The sequence below is a fragment of the Asparagus officinalis genome, chromosome 4, assembly GCF_001876935.1.
Source record: "Asparagus officinalis chromosome 4, Aspof.V1, whole genome shotgun sequence".
Classification (NCBI taxonomy): Eukaryota; Viridiplantae; Streptophyta; class Magnoliopsida; order Asparagales; family Asparagaceae; genus Asparagus; species Asparagus officinalis.
In genome coordinates, this window is record NC_033797.1 from 133,431,217 (window position 1) to 133,446,862 (window position 15,646).

Consider the following 15,646-nt stretch of genomic DNA (forward strand, 5'->3'; position numbering starts at 1 on the left):
TGCCTTACACCTGCGAACCTCTCACTCTTCGTCATCACTTTGGGCATGAGGGCGGTGTGGATTTGAATATGTAGTTCAATCTACGTCAAGAACTCCCAATTTTTCAAGATACTGACAAAGAGCGTGTCACCTTAATCTCCCAGGCTAGCCCTGCTGTATTCAGGATTCTAGTTACAGATGCCAAATTTGAAACTGAATCCCATAAAAAGCTCACCAAGCCAGCATTCTTGTTTGCCGATCATGTCGTCATCCAAAAAGAGATCGTGACTGGTGGCCATTACAAGTGGTTGAGGCAAATAGGAGATCACCACTTCTTCCTCCCTGATATGCATAGGATGTTTCCTATCTCTTATTATTAATGTGCCTCTATCCCTCGACATATGAATTGGGACCTTGTCAGGGAGCAGGATGGGGTAGCTATTGGGGCTTTGACTTATACAGGCATACACACCGTTGGCTACAACCGACAGGTATCAGCTTTGGAACCCTGCCTATTCTCAAGGGGATATCCCGTTGGAGAAACAACCAGTATAGCTAATACTTTCATGCGAAGATTTTTGGCTATGAAAGGGGAGTTCCCTTCTTCAGTATTCAGAACTCCTGGATGAGTACATTCTACCAGAACAGGGTGGTGGGCAAGAATGACAAAGTTCGTGCTGACAGAGCTAGAGGGATCGTTGGCTCGATCTGGGCTCAGTTGCCCTGTAATGGCTACCAGATGTGGCATTGACTACAACCATTATAATTTTTTTGTTATTCTAGAGAGATACAACCCGGAGACGTGTACATTCTTCACACCTGTAGGGGAATTAGGGGTTGCCCTCCACGAAATGTATGACGTTTTGGGTCTTCCTTTTGGACACTTACCTTACGAAGAGTTCATCCCAGGGTCAAGTGAGCTTAGGATTTTGAAGGAGATGAACCCTGATGTCTATGACACCCTATGGGAGGTAATGTGTTATTTTCAAATCTGCACCCAACTAACGGGGACACGAGGACGTGGTATAAAGCAGCTATCTTGGGCTGAATATCTCTTTCAGAATTTGTCTCACAAGACCGCTGCTGTGTCTCGTCAGAGTGTGAGCACCCCTGAGATGATTCAAGCTTTAATCAATGATGCTACAGCTCATTATGTCAACGAGGGATTAGAAGATGATTTCCCTATGCAGACTGAGTTTGAAAGTTTCCACCATCAGGCTGCTGTACCTATTTCTGATATGGCCTTGCTGGCGGGTTTTCTCATGCTATGGTTAAAACGATACGTCGTCCCCTCCAGGACCATAGATGCTGTAGTAATAGAAGTGGTCTATCCAGCTGTTCTCTTGGCTCATGGGAGACCTATGAATCTACTTTCAGCTATGACATGTTGTCTACAGCATGGTTTGAGGGGGCTATGTCTTGAATTCATTCAAGTGAAAGAGACAGGCTCTGGAGAAAAGAAGAGTTTGGTGACCCCAAATCCTCGAGTACCCTTACCGTATACCTATTTGATGGCATGGTATGTATCCCATTGTCCTCATTTGATGAGTGCTCCATCTTCCTCGGGCGAAGGGTTCGTCCCTTTCGTGAAGAGACTAGAAGGGGCTACTTGGGAAGGCATGTATGTAGTGAGGGTTCGTCAAATCTTATCGAAAGACCTCAATTATCATATACTCCGCTGCTTCCCCGACTTTGAAGGTAGTGGCTATGGGCAAGTATTTCAGGATACAGCTAGCCCAGATGGTTTCACCCGTTTAGATGGGGGAGTCTTCCACTGGCTATTGAACATTAGATCGGGTTATCTTCTCCTTAGACAAGTTGACAAATGTATAATTGAGCCATACCAACCATACCGATTCGCTCGACAATTTGGGTATGATCAATTATACATTGGAAATCCACGGGGCCAGCTTGTAATTGTTGGTAATATATACGAAGGGACTCGGGCCTGGTACTACTCCACAGCAGGCTTCACTGGAGCTACCTTTAGGTTACCTCACAAGACGCCCAATTCACTTCTCTCCATGGCTTTCTGCAACTGGTATCACACAGCTTCCAAGATACCTGATTATAAGTTGAATTTATTAGGCTTACGGGAAATTAGAATGATGTATTCATCCAGAAGAGGATCCCGTGTATCTCGTCTGAAGGGAATTAATGAATTCCTATCTTATGAGGATGAAACTGAAGAAGGAGAAGGAGATCTGGGACCAGAAAGCGCTCCAGTAGTGAGCCCTAAAACTGCTGAAACTCCAGGAATCAGGACAGCTGGAAAGAGGGCTCTTACCGAAGAAGAAGCAGTTCGGTACGAGAAACAAACTCGTAGGAAATTATTAGTAGACCCTTCTTCTCAGAAGCTGATGGCAGATGCTTTTAAGTCCACTGGGGGCGAGGAAAAACAAGAATCAACTGCTGCAAATCGTCCCCTCCGCACAGGACTTCGCTCCGGGGGTCCTGCGTTTTCTAGCGAATTTTCTTCTTATCGCTCTTTGGACTAGTAAGAGGGTGGGGATAAGGCATTGATTGGGGAGACGGGATCTTATCCTATAATGGACCCTATTATTTCACCCTTCCCAGGTCAGGCTTCAGATGATACTCTTCCGACTGCAAAGACATTACCTGCGACGTCTCCGTTTGGAGAGGTTGGCCCCCTTGCAGACGAAAGTCAGTCTCCTGCTGCTTCTGTATTACTGCCACATACGGGGGCTACTATCCCTAGCCCGATGACTGGCATAATGACTAAAGCGGATGCGACTGTAAGTTCTCCTGGACTCTCGACTGTAGATGATGAAGAACCATTAGATTATGGGACCTCTTCTCGTAGCGACGTTGGTGATGGGGAGGAAAGTGATGGTGACGATAATTCTGTCGACTTGGCTGATCCACCATCACCCTCTTCTGACAAGGTGTCCGCTTATATTCCTTCTTCCCCTATTGGTAAAGATTACACACTCTGGTTTCCCTGGTGCTTTTTCTTTCTTTATACTAACTACTCTTTTTGTGCAGGTTCTCCAACTCACGAGGCTGCTGATACGTCTTTGTCTCCCAACCAGTAGCCTCGTGAGTTGGAGAACCTGCACAAAAAGAGTAGTTAGTATAAAGAAAGAAAAAGCACCAGGGAAACCAGAGTGTGTAATCTTTACCAATAGGGGAAGAAGGAATATAAGCGGACGCCTTGTCAGAAGAGGGTGGTGCTGTCTCTATCTCCGAACCCACACCGGCAACGATAACTTCTTTACAAGAAGAATCCCCTCCGCTAACGATTTCTCTTAAATTTGCGGGGACGGAGAATGCGTTGAGTTTAGCCCAGGCAGGGGCGCTCATGATTCTTCCTTCAAGTCCTTCCCAATTGGATATTTATATGGCCGTCGCCAACAGTTCTTGCACCAGGGTCTACCATTTTAGGCTCCCCGATTACATCTCCTGTGACATCTCTTAGTCTAGTGGTTATTCCCTCCATGCTTAAAATTCTTATACGACCCTTGGAGGATACGATGAAGGTGGCGATTGAGGAGGTCGGTGCCGGACGAGCTTCATTTGATTCTTTTAAGCCAATACTCATGCATTTTTTGAACGGCATTCGATATGTGGATGATGCTCGCTGGTTTCAGCACTATTCAGAGAATGTCTCTCGATTGGAAAAGGATCTGAGAGCTTTGGAGGAGTTGCGCTGTACTGATCTTGCTGCCCAAATCACATTAACCTTTGATGATCTCAGGACTGAAGCGATTCGTCAATATGAAGTTCTTCAAAAAACTATCACTGAAAGGGAGCTTGAGATTGCATCCTTACAGGGGCAATGCATTCAGAAGCAACAGGCTATAGTTGCTTCTAATACTGCCATACAAACATCTTGAGGAGAAATCGATCGACTAGAGGTGGAGTTAGCTTGACACAAAGCTGAACTTGCGCGTGAAGAAGAGATCTTAAAAAAGCTCACACTAGAAAGTGTGAAGACCTACGCCACCTATCGTTCGTCAGTCCAGGATCTTGAACTTATCCAAAAGGAAGCTATCGCGATGATGCCGGATGAGAATGAACTTAAGAAGAGAGCTGAGGTACTGGTACAGGCCACTCATGAGGAGAAACTATCTGCTATTTGTTTGTGGGAAAATTGCAATGAAAAGAATAAAGAAAATTGATTTGTATTTCTTTGATTCCGATTACAACTTGATTTACAAAAGAGGAGAGAACGGATTTTATTCTCTCCTTTGTTTAAAATTGGGTTCTTCACGGTGGCGATGGAATGCCTCATTCGATTGCTCGCGTCGAAATTGCTCTCCGTTGACGATCCGATGTTTTGCTTCACTGGAACGATATCTTCTCCTCACGATTTGACGTTGTGGAGAACTTGCGTGGCAAGTTTGAGAACTCTGAACGAGTTTAGAAGAACTCTGTAAAAGAGTTGATTTGAACCGAAGATCGGTTAATAAGCCAAGGCTAGAAGAAAGCTCCGGTGGTCGATCTTAGCTGAGGATGAACGTCGATCTCCCTCTTGCTGCCAATTCTCAGATCAGAAAAATCCAGCCAAAAACCCCCGCCTCGGAACTCAGTTGAGTTTATCCATATTTATAGGGAATTAAGGGGTGTAACCGCCCCCTTAATTCTCTCCATAATGGGGTGTAACCACCCCCAAATCGTGGGAAACGGTTTTAGAACCGTTCAGCTCATGTTGAATGAGTCAAACAATGCCCACGTTGGCGTTCAGGATCCTAACTCCACATTTTAGACTGGAGATGTAGAGTTGGGTACCCGTAGGGCGTAGAAAAACGCGAGGGTCGACCTTGGCGTTTTTGATGTTGTGACGCGGGGTTCGACCCTGGCGTTTTGATGTTGTAACGCGGGTTCGACCTTGGCGTTTTGATGTTAAAACACGGGGAGGACCTCCGCGTCTTGCCTTGCAGAGATTATCACCAAGTAATCTCTTTTTGTCATAGCGTTGCAAAGATCATTGTCTTGTAATCTTCATCTTGGCTCCTTGAGAATATGAGAGTCATCAGATTGTAAATCCCGATGTTAATTGTGAATGCTGTTGAAGTAGAGCTTCCATCAGTTGTCGTGAAGGTCGTCAGATTGTAACCTTCAGCAATCTACGCGAAAGTCTTCAGATTACAGCCTTCTGGAAGTCGTCAGATTGTAACTTCCATCATCGGTGGTTGATGGCGGATAAGCTATTTATTGTGATTTTTAGACAGCCTACAGAACCCCCTCCAAAGTTTTCGAAAGATCGCGGTTGACTGGGACGAATTTTCGGAATACTTTGGATCTTAACTCTGGTCTTAGAGCTGTTGATTCCTTGTCGTAAAGGAGTCGTTCTCTGCACTTGCTTTGAAGGCATCTTGGTTGAAGAGATTTTCCACGTAGGACCTTTGTGAAGGTACACGTCATAATCCTGCTTCTAGAATGTTGGGGGTGGACCCTGCATTTTGAACTTGAGACGCGGGTGTGACCTCGGCGTTCTGTTTAAAACTCGCTGGTCTAACCTCGGCATTTTGTTTTCGCATCGCTGGTCTAACCTCGGCATTTTGACTTGAAACGCGGCTATGACTTTGGCGTTATCGTCTTTGCATCGCGGGTCTGACCTCGGCATTATCGTTTTTGCGACGTTGGTCTGACCTTGACGTTTCGATGTGAGACGCGGAGGTGACTTTCATGCGTTTTTGACTAAGTCCTTGAGACTTGTCTTCAGCTTATTCGTTTCAAGTCTTGGCTCACGTCCATTAAGCTGGTGGGCCTGAAAACATGCATAGGATTTTTGGCAAACCCTCAGCCATCAACGGATTTGATAAGTCTTTACCGACTACCGTTTGAATCGGGCTAGCATGTGGATTGTCTAAGTCCGTTCTACATGTAACGTTGTGCTAAAAGAATGAACTCTCTCAGACTTGATGCTATGATTTTGAATACATAGACTTTGTCATTTTTACGGAAAAAGACTAACCGGCGACGCGTGTTAGGCGTAGGCTTATCCCTGCTTAGGATTTGGGATAATATTCCCCATGCGTGTAAGGCATGGATTTTGGCGTTATTAATAACGACATACCATGATGTTAATCAAAGACTCACCGGCAACGCGTATTAGGCGTTGACTTATCCCTTCTTAGAATTCGGGATAAAATTCCCCATACATGCAATGTATGGATTCAGAGATTATCAATTTAATGATAATCACTGGCTACGATATTGAATATTTAGACTTTGTCACTGTTTCTTTCTGTGTTATTCGAAACACTGAAAGAAAATTAGAAGTGCCAGAGGTGTAATATTAACTTGGCAATTTTGGGGACTTATCATCCTATTGACGAGGATTGATAAGTGGATTGTCAGAGGTTTGATGTTAACGTGACATGAGGATGTTGCGATTGGAGCAACTTTGTGGACTTATCATCCTATTGACGAGGATTGATAAGTGGATTGTCAGAGGTTTGATGTTAACGTGACAGGAGGACGTTGCGATTAGAGCAACTTTGGGGACTTATCATCCTATTGAAGAAGATTGATAAGTGGATTTATCAGAGGTTTGATGTTAACGTGACAGGAGGACGTTGCGATTAGAGCAACTTTGGGGACTTATCATCCTATTGAAGAGGATTGATAAGTGGATTTGTCAGAGGTTTGATGTTAATGTGACATGAGGATGTTGCGATTGGAGCAACTTTGGGGACTTATCATCCTATTGAAGAGGATTGATAAGTGGATTTGTCAGAGGTTTGATGTTAACGTGACATGAGGATGTTGCGATTGGAGCAATTTGAGGACTTATCGCTCTATTGAGAAGAGTCGATAAGTTGATTTTTGCCAGAGGTTTGATGTTAACGTGACATGAGGATGTTGCGATTGGAGCAACTTTGGGAACTTATCATCCTATTGAAGAGGATTGATAAGTGGATTTGTCAGAGGTTTGATGTTAACGTGATAGGAGGACGTTGCGATTAGAGCAACTTTGGGGACTTATCATCCTATTGAAGAGGATTGATAAGTGGATTGTCAGAGGTTTGATGTTAACATGACAAATTAGGAGTGATGCAGGCTGCATTCATACCCTGTGGGGGTGATGATCGTCCGAAGTATAATGTTAACTTGACGATGTGAAATGTTCGTTACTCTTAATCCAATGGATTCTAAGTAATCAACCCCCAGTCTTGATTAAGACGTAGCAGGGGAAGAAAAAGAGGTAGACAAGGCACATCGCCTAGTGAGGCACTATCTATGAAGTCGAAATATAGACACATCACCTGGTAGGCCATTATCTGATGAGTTTGACTATCAGAGGTAACTGTTAACGTGATAGTTTTTGTGGACCGCCATCCTACTTGAAGAGGATTGGCAAGAGAATTTGGAGGGAATGGACTATCAGAGGTAATCATTAACGTGATAGTTTTGATAGACCCGCCATCCTATTTGAAGAGGATTGGTGGGGGAATTTGGAGAAAGCAGACTATCAGAGGTGATCATTAACGTGATAGTTTTAGTGGACCTGTCATCCTATTGAAGCGGATTGACAAGTTGATGGACTACCAGAGGTAAATGTTAACGTGATAGTTTTGTGGACCTGCCATCCTATTGAATCGGATTGACAAGTTGATGGACGTGATAGTTTTGGTAGATTTTGTGGTTGACAGAGGTATTCTATTAAACATAACAACTCAGAAAATTTATTACTCAGAATCCAATGAACTACAAATAAATCAACCCCCAGTCTTGAATAAGTGCATGGGGAAAAAGGGTAGACATGGCGTGTCGCCTAGTGGGCCACAATCTAACGAGCTTGACTATCAGAGGTAGTTGTTAACGTGATAGTTATTGGAGACCCGGCATCCTACTGAAGAGGATTAGCTTCAGTGGTCGTAGTATCTTCTGGTTCTGACTGGGAAGAATGAGCTTGGTCCGATTGCTCAGGAGAAGATTGGGCTTGGTCCGATTGCTCAGGATGATCTTGCCCACTTTGTTCTTCAGCTTTGATCCTGGCAATAATCTTCTGAGCCTGTTCGCCTTGAGAGATCAGTTGTCTCCAAGAACGACATTCTGCAACCCCTATTCGAGCTAGGATGTTGGTCTGCAGGTTGTGTCGACAGGTCTCTACTAAGGTAGACTGTGTCATACCTGACGAACACCGGAGAGCCATGGTTCGGAACCTTTTAACGAAGGCTTTGACGGACTCCCTCTTCTTCTGCTTAGTGGCGAGAAGGGTATGGATGGAGACTTCCGTATCCTCTTCAAAGAATCTCGACAGAAAGAGTCTCTCTAGATCCGCCCACCTTTGGATACATCCGGCAGGTAGTTTCCTGAACCATTCAAAGGCAACTCCCTTAAGGGTGCCAATGAACAATCGAGCCAGTATGGCATCGTTTGATATTACATTCCCAGTCTGTGACTTGAAATGATAGATATGTTGGTTCGGTGATCCCGTGCCGTCAAAAGCTTGTAGCGTCGGGACTTCAAATTTTGGAGGATAAGAGGTTGCGTCCCATTCGGCAGGGTAGGGCCTGACAACTCCCTCATCTTGGAGCTCGCTTCTGTTAGCAATGGCATTGAGGCGGGCTTCCAATTTCTCGATTTTAGCCGACTGAGGATTTTACTCATACTCCGTCTCTCTTCCTTCATCAGAGGAAGATTCCAGGTTGTGGGCTTCTTGGTCAGAAGCCGTGTCATCAACCATTTTTTCCTTCCCTTTGCTTGTGTGAGGTCGGGACGAAGACGTTCTTTCCCTTCGGGAAGATTCTTGCCTGAGTGGCGAATCTGTCTTCTGAGATTTGGCCTTGTCTGCGACGAGTTGAGTCAACAGGGCCAGGAGTTCATTGATGGCCTCTTGCTGAGATTTGAGCATGGCCTCCTGCTCATCAAGTCTCTTCGCGAGATCTTCATGGTTTCCCGTCATATAAGCGTAGCTCTCATGTTCAACAAAAGAGCTTGATGACTGGGACTCTGCAATGGCTGAGTGTTCATCATTGGAATTGGTTACCCTGGCTAAACTCCGATAGTTGACAGGGGGGATGGCTCCTGTTCGCATCCGAGTATGTTGATAAACTCCATCAGACTTATTCAAGAAGTCTTTCAAGCCAGGAGACTGATCGTTCTCTGACTCATCGGAACTAGGAACTAATGATCTCCCTCTGCCGATCATGTTAGAAGCGACTCTAAGGTATTCATCCTCAGAAGTATTCTTCTTGTGTGAACGCCGTCGTTGGTTGGGTAAAGCAACGTTCGTAAATTGGTTGAATACCAGCAGTTGGGCCGCATATAAGCAGCATTGGCATCCCGAGAGGACCGTAGGAATCAGTCGTTCACATTGAAATGAACGAATGACTTGTTGCATCGATCTTTCTCTCGATGTGAATTCTCTCGAATCTGTTATAAAGATTCAAGGAGAATTACTCACTGATTGTAAGGTTTGAACTGGAACCCCCAGTCCATGATTGGACAGGACTGGCTCTTGGTGAATATGGATCTGGTTGAGATGCCTTGAATCCATAAACTTCTTATATCCGCCCCTCAACCTAGTCGCGCTACGCAGAGTATTCGGGGGTCTCGCGTTGAATCCATAAACTTCTTATATCCGCCCCTCAACCTAGTCGCTCCACGATATACACCAGGCGCGGTATTGGATTTGGAACTTGGGACGCGAGGGTCACGTTTGGCACTTGATAAACGAAGGTCGCGTTTGGCACTTGAAACGCGAAGGTCGCGTTTGGCACGAAGATCGCGTTTGGCACTTGAAACACGAAGGTCGCGAGGGTCGCGTTTGGTACTTGAAACGCGAGGGTCGTATTTTGACTGGGAAACGCGAAGTTGAAGTTCGCGTTCAACGAAGGCTTGAGGTCCGCGTTTTGGCTGTAAAACGCGCCATTGAGGGCCGCGTTCAGTCTGGTTCTCGCGAAGCTCATGTTTGGGCTCATAAACGCGAAGTTCAGGGTCGCGTTCAGGCTCACGAACGCGAATCTCGCGTTGGTTGGAGGATCGATTTTCTCGAAGTTGTGCTCGTCGCTGAGACCTTCTTCTTCGACGAGCAGCGCTCTTCTTGGCCTGTTTTAAGGCTTTTGTAGGGGCATCATCGACGTTGATTGGATCTATCTCCATCGTAGGCCTTTTACCACCCATGACACGTCGTGTTGATGCGGGTGTGGAGTTTTCAACTCGTTGAACGAGTTTGGCAAAGGCAGAGCCCAGTCCTTCAGAGGAGGGGCTGTTTGATGAATTTTGGCCAAAGGAGAGGACTTTCTTCGGCGTTCCAGCAACAGTTGGAGATTTAGTCTCCTTGAAAACTTTGTGGATCTTGCGCATAGCCTTGTAAGTTGTTGGCCTTTTTGTTTTGATGATTGTTTGTAGAAAAAAATTGCAATGAAAAGAATAAAGAAAATTGACTTGTATTTCTTTGATTTCGATTACAACTTGATTACAAAAGAGAGGAGAACGAAATTGGTTCTTCCTCTTTGTTTAAAACTGGGTTCTTCACGGTGGCGATGGAGTGCCTCCCCCGAATGCTTGCGTCGAGTTTGCTCTCCGTTGACGATCCGCACGTCTTGATTCACTAGAACGGTATCTTCTCCTCACGATTTGATGTTGTGGAGAACTTGCGTGGCAAGTTTGAGAACTCTGAACGAGTTTAGAAGAACTCTGTAAAAGAGTTGATTTGAACCGAAGATCGGTTAATAAGCCAAGGCTAGAAGAAAGCTCTGGTGGTCGATCTTAGCTGAGGATGAACGTCGATCTCCCTCTTGCTGCCAATTCTCAGATCCGAAAAATCCAGCCAAAAACCCCCGCCTCGGAACTCAGTTGAGTTTATCCATATTTATAGGAAATTAAGGGGTGTAACCGCCCCCTTAATTCTCTCCATAATAGGGTGTAACCGCCCCCAAATCGTGGGAAACAGTTTTAGAACCGTTCAGCTCATGTTGAATGAGTCAAACAATGCCCACGTTGGCGTTCAGGATCCTAACTCCACATTTTAGACTGGAGACGTAGAGTTGGGTACCCGTAGGGCGTAGAAAAACACGAGGGTCGACCTTGGAATTTTTGATGTTGTGACGCGGGGTTCGACCCTGGCGTTTTGATGTTGTAACGCGGGTTCGACCTTGGCGTTTTGATGTTGTAACGCGGGTTTCGACCCTGGCGTTTTTTGATGTTGTGACGCGGGGTTCGACCCTGGCGTTTTGATGTTGTAACGCGGGTTCGACCTTGGCGTTTTGATGTTGAAACACGGGGAGGACCTCCGCGTCTTGCCTTGCAGAGATTATCACCAAGTAATCTCTTTTTGTCATAGCGTTGCAAAGATCATTGTCTTGTAATCTTCATCTTGGCTCCTTGAGAATATGAGAGTCGTCAGATTGTAACTCCCGATGTTGATTGTGAATGCTGTTGAAGTAGAGCTTCCATCAGTTGTCGTGAAGGTCGTCAGATTGTAACCTTCAGCAATCTACGCGAAAGTCTTCAGATTATAGCCTTCTGGAAGTCGTCAGATTGTAACTTCCATCATCGATGGTTGATGGGGGATAAGCTATTTATTGTGATTTTTAGACAGCCTACACTATTAAGTCCCGGCTCGCGTCTTTCAATTTTACTGGCCCAGAGGCTTAATTATATATTGTCCTTTTTGTTTGATAAGAACAAGGTTTTTGTATCACTTCTTAATATTTCTGAGTAAAATAAGAAGAGAGTGATTTTAGCTTTTCTCTATTTATTGCATGTCTCGTGTTCTGACTAGCAACGACGAAATTATATGAAAAGTGTCACTTTTAGAAAATTTCCTTTATTATCATTTAAGATAATTCTAGAAAATTTTGATTTGTTGGGGATTTTATGGGAAAACTTGTTATTCTTATGCAGAGAAATAAAACCATTCCCATGGAGGGTTTACACTATTAGAGGTATAATATTAACGTAACAGGGAAAATATTACGATCGGGGCAATTTTGAGGACTTATCGCTCTATTGAAGAGAGTCGATAAGTTGAGTCTGTCAGAGGTGAGATATTAACATGTCAGGGAAAATATTGCGATCGGGGCAATTTTGAGGGCTTGTCCTTCTATTGAGGAGAGTCGATAAGTTAAGTCTGTCAGAGGTGAGATATTAATATGACAGGGAAAATATTGCGATCAGGGCAATTTTGAGGGCTTATTGCTCTATTAAGGAGAGTCGATAAGTTGAGTTTGTCAGAGGTGAGATATTAACATGATAGGGAAAATATTACGATCGGGGCAATTTTGAGGATTTATCGCTTTATTGAGGAGAGTCGATAAGTTGAGTCTGTCAGAGGTGAGATATTAACATGACAGGGAAAATATGTTGAATAAGACCTCGGGAGACTTAGCATCTCACTGGGGGAGGATTGCCAAGTGGTTTATCATCGAAGCGATGACTTGTGATACTTGTGGTTTGAACAAGATTTTAAGACTTAGCGTCTCGCTATGGAGAAATGCTAAGTGTGCTTATTACCACAGGCGATGAATTTTGGTATTCGTAATTTGAGAAAGGTTTGGAAACTTTATCACTTTGTTGAAGAGAGTTGATAGATTGGTTATTTACCACTCTGTTAGGGAGGCTTAGTAAATTGACCATGATTTGAACGATTTTTGAGACTTATCATTCTATTGATGAGAATCGATAAGTTGATCTTTGACAGAGGAATTATCGTCACATTAGGAGTGATGTAAGCTAAATTCAAACTCTGTGGGGATGATGGTTTTCATAAGTGTAAGACTAACCTTGCTGGGAGTTCGGTCCACTGAAACAATTTAGGTTCTGTTGGAGTGATACAGAAGTTTGACAAGACCTTATTGACATGATTCATGAACTTAAGGAATAAGTGTCATGTTTGAAAATACAAAGGTGAATCCTTTGTTTGGAATGATTGCAACGCAAGGGTAACCTTCGCGTTTGAGGAATTTAAACGCAGAGTTAAGAACTCTCATAACGCAGGTCTGGGCCTGGCGTTTGGAGAATTTGAACGCAGAGATGAGTTCTGCGTTAAGGTTGAAGTCTAAAAGACTTCTTTTCTATTAATGCTGTAGATAGCGTTGCAAAAATGGTTGGGTTCTCTCCTAGAATCCCGTACCGATTTAACAGCTTGACGGCTGTTATAAATAGCTCTGTGTGGTCACATCAAGGGTCATTCGACTCTTTCCACTTTTAGCTTGACTCCAAGAACGAGAATTCTCATTTAAATCTCGATCGATTCTCTGGCGAACTTCGTCTTCTCCGATCAATTGCATCCATGGCGCCCAGGAGGATGAGTTCTGGTTCTAAGAAGATCATCAGGGCGGCTTCAGAGACATCGCCGGCTGAGAACGTCGGTGGTGTTGCTGCCCTCACGAGCGCCTCACCATTGCCGCCGCTGACGTATGAGCCTCGTTGTTGTGGTAAGTGGTGGCCATAGTAACTTATTTCGACAAGTTTTCTGAAAATCCTAAATGAGTTTTTGTCAATGAGGAAGATGACTCGTTTTGTTTCAATTGGAACGCACAGTTAGAATTTTGTGTTAATTATGAACTCTGAGCGTGGGTTTTGGACTCTGCGTTCAAAACACAAATCTTGAACTCTGCGTTTAAGATTAAAAACGCAGATTTTGAAGTCTGCGTTTAAGATTAAAAACGTAGATTTTGAAGTTTGCGTTTAAGATTAAAAACGTAGATTTTGAAGTCTGCGTTTAAGATTAAAAAAATGTAGATTTTGAAGTCTGCGTTTAAGATTAAAAATGCAGATTTTGAAGTTTGCATTTAAAATTAAAAACACAGATTTTGAAGTCTGCGTTTAAGATTAAAAACGTAGATATTGAAGTCTGCGTCATAATCTAGCTCTTTTCATTAGCAATTCTCTTTAATTACTAACTTCTGTTTCTTGTTTCGCAGTGCTTTTTCCCAATGTGCCACTTTTACTGGAGCAGCATTTCAGTTATACTGACGATCCAGAAGTGGGGAAAGTTTTTGGTCTTCGTAGAAAAATTCCAATGTGTACTTTCCCTGGCTTAGAGCGGGCACAGTTAATTAGGTTTGCCGGATGTTCAACTCTTAAGGCTCTGATCACTGATTTGGACTTAGAAACACCCGCGAATCAGGATTAATTTGTCAAACCGGCATTTTTGTTTAGGGACCATATCACGACGGATGACAAAGTTGGACATGTAGAAAATTCTCATTTACTGTGAAGAATGAACGATCGTCTCTTATTCCTCCCAAGCATGGAGAGAATGTATCCTCTTTCTTATTTCCTGAGCGTCGGTTGCCGTAGGGGTTTGGCCTTCGATCTTGTCAAGGAGAAAGAGAACGTATCATATGGATCAGGTTGATAATCTCGTGTACAAATTGACGGGCAACTCAAAGGTCTGAGACCTGGTAGATTTGAGAAAAAAGATCTTGCTCAGGAAGCGTCTCTTCCAGCGAACATTTTTATACGCCAGTTTATTGCTGCTCGGGGCAAATTTTCTACGCAAGCCTTTCGTTCTCCTGGCTGGTTGTTCTCTGGAGAAGATGGTTGGTGGACCCGGATAGTGGATTTTGTTCTTGAGGAACTCAAGGAGCCTCTTGCTCGGTCCTGTCTTACAATACCGGTGCTAGCCACAAGGCGTGGGATCATCCAGAACTATGCCACCTTCTTCGCTTTGCTGGAGCGGTATAATCTGGACAGCTGCACTTTCTTCACACCCGTTAGAGAGTTAGGATTTGCTCTCCATGAGATGCATGCAGTATCATGGCTATCCTTTGGGCAAATGCCCTATGAAGAATTCGTTCCAACAACTGAGGAACTTTCTATTTTGAAGACTGCTTATCCAGAGATATACGCCACTTTCTGGGAGTTGATGTGTCATTTTCACATCTGCGCTTAGATTGTTGGGATGCGTGGAGGTGGCATCATACATACTGCGTGGGCAAATTATCTCTTTCAGAACTTAGGTCAGAAAGACTTAGTAGTTACTCGTCTTATTGTAAGCTCCTCCAAGAGCATTGAAGCCCGTATCAAGGCTCCTAATGCTAACTACAAGAATGAGCATCTAGAGGATGGATTTGAAGCTGGTACTGAATTTGAAAGTTTTCATTATCAGGCTGTGACTCCTATCTCCGATACTGCTCTCCTTACAGGCTTCCTGATGATATGGCTGAAGTGGTGTGTCGTGCCGTCGAAGCCAGTTGAGTCTATCTTGGCTGAAGTAGTATATCCAGCCGTTCTTTTAGCTCACAGAAGGCCTTTAAATCTGCTTTCTACCATGGTGAGTTGTCTGCAGAGGGGCTTATGAGATTTGATTTCTGAATTCCTCAATGTTAAGGAGATCAGCATAGCTGGGAGGAAAGCTTGGAAGACTCCTCAGCCCCGCGTGCCAGTGCCCTATACTTATTTAGTGGCTTGGTCCGTGCTACATTGTCCCTCTTTGATGATGGGGATTATGCACAACAACAACACCTCTATACCTTTTGTGCAGAGGCTTGAGTCAGCCACATGGACGACTGTGTACATAGTTCGGGCTAGACAACTCTTGTCCCTAGGGAACAATTATGATCTTTTTTATTGCCGCCCTTGTTTTGATGGGGCTGAAGAAGAGGGCCCGAAGTTTGCCGATGTGGTCTTCGAAGGCTCCTCACTCTTAAATACAGGGATCTTCTAATGGCTTCTTGCTATAAGGGTAGGTTACCTAGTTTTCTGACTGGGCGAGAGATGTATAATTGAACCTTATGTTCCT